At 40.7% G+C, this 6,000-nt stretch overlaps 1 pseudogene; it reads right to left on the bottom strand.

Moving 5' to 3' along the window:
* LOC133868257 (cysteine-rich receptor-like protein kinase 10) lies at positions 1–5,190 on the bottom strand (annotated as a pseudogene).
* Positions 5,191–6,000: the final 810 nt, after the last annotated feature.

Genomic DNA, 6,000 nt, shown 5'->3' with positions numbered 1-6,000 from the left:
TTCTGTAACAACTTTTTTCCTTATTATCGTGTGTTTTCATTGCATAATCTACTGCCTTGAAGTGTGTTATGCTGGAAACAACCAGCCAACAGAACCAAACATTGTTTATTCGAAATATCAGAGGAGTATGCATATTAGAGTACAAGTTCCACAACTTTTACAAACATATTTGGGAGAACAGCAAACTATCGAGGGTATATTTCAGTAAATGATGCTTCATTAACTGATGGGCTTGTAGATTGATCAGACTGCAGGTCCACTGGCTTGTTCGGCTATGCTCCTCTTCGATGTAAAAATGCTGGCTGCTTTGGTAATGGCAGCGTAACAGAGTAACTGTTAAGCATTAGAACTATGGTCGCCATTGTTGGTCGGTTCGCCGGATCTTCTTGAACGCACAATAAGCCCATTTGGATGCACCTGACGACCTCGTTTCTTGAACAAGAATGTCTCACAGTGGGATCCAACAAGTCCATGGGTGTCCCACTCCTCCATTGTTTCCAAGCCTGCATTCATTCATTCAAAATAAGCCCCATTATTTTATTTTATTTTCATAAAAGCAACGCAAAAATTGAAATTATCCGATCCATACTCACATAACTCAGCAGGTCCTCCGCATGTTCTGATTCAGAGACACAGCTGTTATTCCTCCCACTTATAATCTCTAGCACTAAGACTCCGAAGCTAAAAACGTCGGACTTTACAGAGTATCGGCCATGCATAGCGTATTCTGGAGGCATGTAACCACTACAAACCAAAACCCCCCATTAGAACAACAATTGGAGTAAAAAGATGAGAAAGAAAATTATCCAAGGTTGTTCATAGTATCATATGCATATTAGTAGAATCTAGTGTTAAATCTCACATTGAACAAAAATAAATTGAGTAAGTAGTTAATATATATAAGTGGCACCAAACTTTGGAGTGATGTCTAAACAAGTATATTAACGTGTTCTTGGCGGACTATTCCATAACATTACATTTTTCTTTTCTGTAATTCTCACATGCAAAAACACAACAGAGTTTTTTTTAATCAAGATTATGCAAAAGATAAAATAAAGATAAAAGCTTACTATGTTCCAACAATTTGACTTGTACTTCCTTGAGTTTGATCCACTACAAATATCCTCGCCAAGCCAAAATCTGCAATCTTTGGATTCATATTGCCATCTAACAAAATATTGCTAGCTTTGAGATCACGATGGATAATTCTAATCCGAGAATCTTCGTGAAGATAAAGAATCCCTCGAGCTATTCCTCCAATAATCTTGTAACGTGTTGACCAATCTAATTGTCTTTTGTTTACCGGATCTATTATTTTGTCAAAATTACTCAAGTTAGCATTAAATGACTTCCATTTAATTTGTGCAATGTTCTTCAGCTAATCATGCATTCTTTTAGACATAAAATGAAAGGTGAAAAAGAAAAGAAGTGGACAAACCGAATAGAAAGTAATCAAGACTTTTGTTGGGCACGTATTCATAGACAAGCAACTTCTCTTTTCCTTCCATACAAAATCCTAGTAGCCTCACTAGATTTCTATGATGAAGCTTGGCTACCAATCCAACCTCATTCTTGAGTTCTATTGCAGCTTGCCTGTATATTCCAGATAGCCTCTTCACAGCGATTTGTTGTCCATCAGAAAGGGTGCCCTGAAAACATACTCGAACAACGTTAAAACAGTCTTTAGTGTGCATATGAATCTCTCTTCACTTAACATACTAAATAATTCCTACCTTATAAACCATGCCGAATCCTCCTTCACCAATCTTGTTATTATCCGAAAACTTGTCCGTGACAGCTTCAATCGTATCCAAATCAAATTGCAAGGACTCTATAGTTGTAATTTCAACTCCAGCTACACAGCCAAACAGTGAATAGAATCATTCTTAAGATGAAAAAGTGTCAAGACTTAAAAAACTTAAAAGACTCTTAAAAAAAAAAATAATAATAATTAGATTTCATTATCAAAGAATTTGTTTTTTCTTCACCATTTTCTTCGAATAAAGTGTAGCATTTCTTCCTTGCTCTCCTCCGAAGGAAGCAATAGGCAGTGAAGAAAAGAGCCACAGAGACTGCAATTGGGATAACAATGGCGACAATTATCAGGGACGACATTTTGCTTCCGCCTGCATACAACAATATGTATCATCAATCGACATGCTACAGATCGATTAAGGTAGTCCATTGTCAAATTTGTCAGATCAACTACTGCTTTCCTGCGTAAATTGCAATATCAGACAGATTATACTGCAATGGCGGCCCAACCTCAAAAGCTACAGGCCAAAACCATAATATATCACATGGTAGTGTCATCTCCGTTGCGATTAGTTTTTAAGTTCATGTTGATGGTTAGAGACCTTAGTGAAAAAAAGGTCAGAGCACTAAAATTCTTAAAAATCCCAGATTTGGAAGAGAAAAACATCGAATTTTTACATCAAATTGATGATGTTATAGAGAACCAGAGTATTTTTCATACCTGGAGCAGGAGGAAATGCAGGCGAAGCAGCTGTGAAGTTGTAAAATGGGTACAATTCATATCTAATATTACAACTTGGTAGCAGAACCCTTCCGCCTTGTTTTCCACCACAGCACATAGGCAGACCTCCTATGGCGCTTTGGAAACATATTTCGCAATCGGACACAGTCAGGTATGGCGTGGGCTGTACAGCGTCTGTGAATTGTTGAACGCCTGTTCCTCTGTCGCAAACTTCTTGGCCGTCAAAGAATTCGACGCAAGGGTCGTCAGCGAATTCATTGTCCTGGCTAACAACTCGTTGAAGCGGTCACTTTCTGCCTCTAGGATAACCTGCGTGCTCGACATGGATACCACGGGCACTACGTTTACGGTGGCGAAGATGGGTTGGTTGGAGTAACGTAAAAAGCACTCGTCGTACCATATTATAGCCACTTTGTCTAAGGGGCAGCGTCCTAGTATCTCTATGGTTGCGTTGGCAACGCAGTCTTGACAGACGGTGGTGTTGACATCGCCACGGCACAAAAGAGCCCGGAGACCCCGCCAGCGGAGGCGTTGGAGAACCCAGTGGCCCGTGTGGCGATATAGGAAAGAGAAGAGAGGACGATGTCGAGATTGGATTGGTAGGTGCTGTTGGCGGTGAAGAAGGTTGAGTTTGAGTCTTTGAGCAATAATGAGAGCTGTAAGTGGGTGCTGCTTCATTGCCACTGGCAAGGCTAAGAAACAAAATGACGAAGAGAGACGAAAGGAATATAAGAAATTTGAAAGAAGCCATTTTTGGGCAGGGTTCGTTCATCAGTTAATCAAAATCTCTTGTCTCTTCCATTCCATGTTTGTTTCATCTTTTGTTTTGGTTGCGTAATAAGTTCGTCAATGAGACGCAGTTACGACAAGGACACGTGTGGTGAATCTGGTGATCAGTGATGCAATTGGGGCCTTTTGACTCTGGTTGTAACGACCCACCCCCAATGACACAATACTGTTCGCTTTTGGCTCCCCATATCAGACTTTCCAGGAAGTCACCCATCCTGGGATTGCTCTCGCAGAAGCACGCTTAACTGCGGAGTTCTGATAGGTTTATAACCATCACGGCTTTAAAACGCGTTGTGTCATATAGGGTGCATTTATACATATAAGCACATCCTCATTCCCATGCGATGTGGGATGTCACACTGGTCAACAAAAGCAGCTTTGACTTTTTTTTGCTTTTAGTTTGAACAGGAAAATTACAAGATGCGTAGGCCCTGTTTAGTAACCCATTTCCCCTCCCCTCCCCTCTCCTTCAATCATTCTTTTCTGTTTGTGTCAGTACGGCTGATAGACTACTGACCGGTTGGCTTTTCAACATTTTACTTTATTCCCATTTTACTCCCAATATTTCAATTTATTCCCTTGTTTTTGTTCTTCATATTATTAAAATGTTGAGGGTAAAATAGGAATAGGATAAAATGTTGACTTCTTGAAAAAGCAACATTTATTTCTATTCCTATTTTACCCCCAACCTTTCAGTTTATTTCTTTTTTTTTTTGTTTTTTATATTCAAAGACAGGGGTAAAATGGGAATATAAAATAAATGTTCAAATTTTTTTTCAGACTTCTCACTTTTCGGTACTGACACAAACAAAAAAAATGATTGAAGGAGAGAGGAGGGGAGGGGAAATGGGTTACTAAACAGGGCCTACGTGTCTTCAAAGTCATAACTCGATCCAACTTTTTTTCAATTTGGTTCGTATGAAAATTTTTATATGTTAGTGACATTGTTGTAACAGGTAAGAACTGACAAATCACTATTAAAAAGCATGCTAAAAGGATAGATAACAATTTTATAGACCGAAAGTAGGGGAACTAAAATTAAAGGAAGTTCTTCTGTTCAATTTCAAGGAACTAAAATTAATTTTTACCGAGCAAATTACTGATGCTTTTTATAACGTACCTGGAGGAAGAGAAAGAGATACTGCTGTCAGATTGTAAAATGGATACAACTCGTATCTAATATTAGAACTCGGAAGCAGAACTTTTCCGCCTTCTTTTCCCGAGCAGCACTGAGGAAGAGAGGCTACGGCGCTTTCCAAGCAACGCATACACAGATCCGCGCTCATCTCCGGCGAGCACTGCACCATGCAGTACAGCGTCTGTGAGCCCGTAAACTTTACTTGGGCGGCCCCAAATTTCTTGTCCGATTGAGAATTCGCGGATCGCGTCGCCAGCGACTTCATTGTGGTTGACAACAACGCGTTGAAGCGGTCCAGCTCCAGGACGTTCTGGGTACTGGTCGGCAAGTTCTCGAAAGGCACCTGGTCGTTCAGGTAGGACTCGTTGGAGTACTGTAGCGTGCACTCGTCGTACCAGATTAGCCCCACCTTGTCGGAGGGGCAGCGATTTCTTATATCTGTCATGGCAGTAGAGATGCAGTTTTGACAAAGGTCAGGGGTTAGATCAGCCCGGCAGAGCAAACGGCCGATGACGACGTCGGGAGGGGCCTGGCCGGCCTTGGTTGTGTAGAAGCCGTTGGGGCGGGTGGCGTTAGAGGAAAGAGCGGAGAGGAGGAGGTTGAGGTTGGCTTGGTAGGTGCTGTTGGGAGTGAAAAAGCTTGAATTTGAGCAAGTGTGATCGGCGTAAGTAGGTGCTGCTTCGGTGATAATTAGGCTAAGCAAGGTTAAGAGGGAGAGAGTGATCACAAGGCATATGGGAAATTTGAAGGAAGCAGCGCCGGCCATGTTGGTGATTATTCTGGTTGATCACTCTGTTACTTGCAAATTTGCAAGGGTCTTCAGCTTCACTTTACCAATCTTTCTTCCACTTCGTGCGGCTTTATTTGGTTTATTATGCAGATCAGACTGGAGAGGCAGGAAAGGATTGACTATTCTGTGTGCGGGTTGAAAAAAAGAAAAAGAAGAAATTACACGATTAAAGTTTGGACTTTACTAGCTATCTACACGTATGTGGTTTGGAGTATTACATATTCGTATGGTAAATTTTTCAACTTACTGACTTCTAACTCACGCTACTAATATATATTCCTTACAAATGGATTCCGTGAAGCAGCATTTGGGTCAGTTCACAGAAATAAAGCAACAATTGGTTGAGATCAACACCAGTATACATGCCCTGTTAGAAGAGAGACGGTCAAGATCAGATAGGGGTGGGTGTTGGGTATATCGGTGTCGGAAACACCATAAACAACGAAAAGGAAAGAAGAAGGAATGAAATCATTATATGAAATCTGAGAGAGCGAAAAACGACCACTTTCTAGGAAATTAAATTCACATGAAAGATCCTAAAGCGCATCAAAGATCTAATAAGAAAGTAACAAAATTCAACAACACAGACAAGGTCACAAGAGAATGAAGAGAGAGGGAAGGAACTTTAGAAATACAGGAGGGGGGGATACATATTGATGTCAGAAGATTAAAAAAAAAAAAAAATCCCAAATTTCAGAGATGCAGAAAAGTGAACTCCAAAGAAAGAGAGTGGATGAGTAAATGATTACCAGAGACTCGGCCACCGCTACAGACTCAGCCACCCAA

This window comes from Alnus glutinosa, chromosome 5 (genome assembly GCF_958979055.1).
Source record: "Alnus glutinosa chromosome 5, dhAlnGlut1.1, whole genome shotgun sequence".
In the NCBI taxonomy this organism is placed as follows: domain Eukaryota; kingdom Viridiplantae; phylum Streptophyta; class Magnoliopsida; order Fagales; family Betulaceae; genus Alnus; species Alnus glutinosa.
This window is presented reverse-complemented; position numbering and strand designations above follow the sequence as displayed.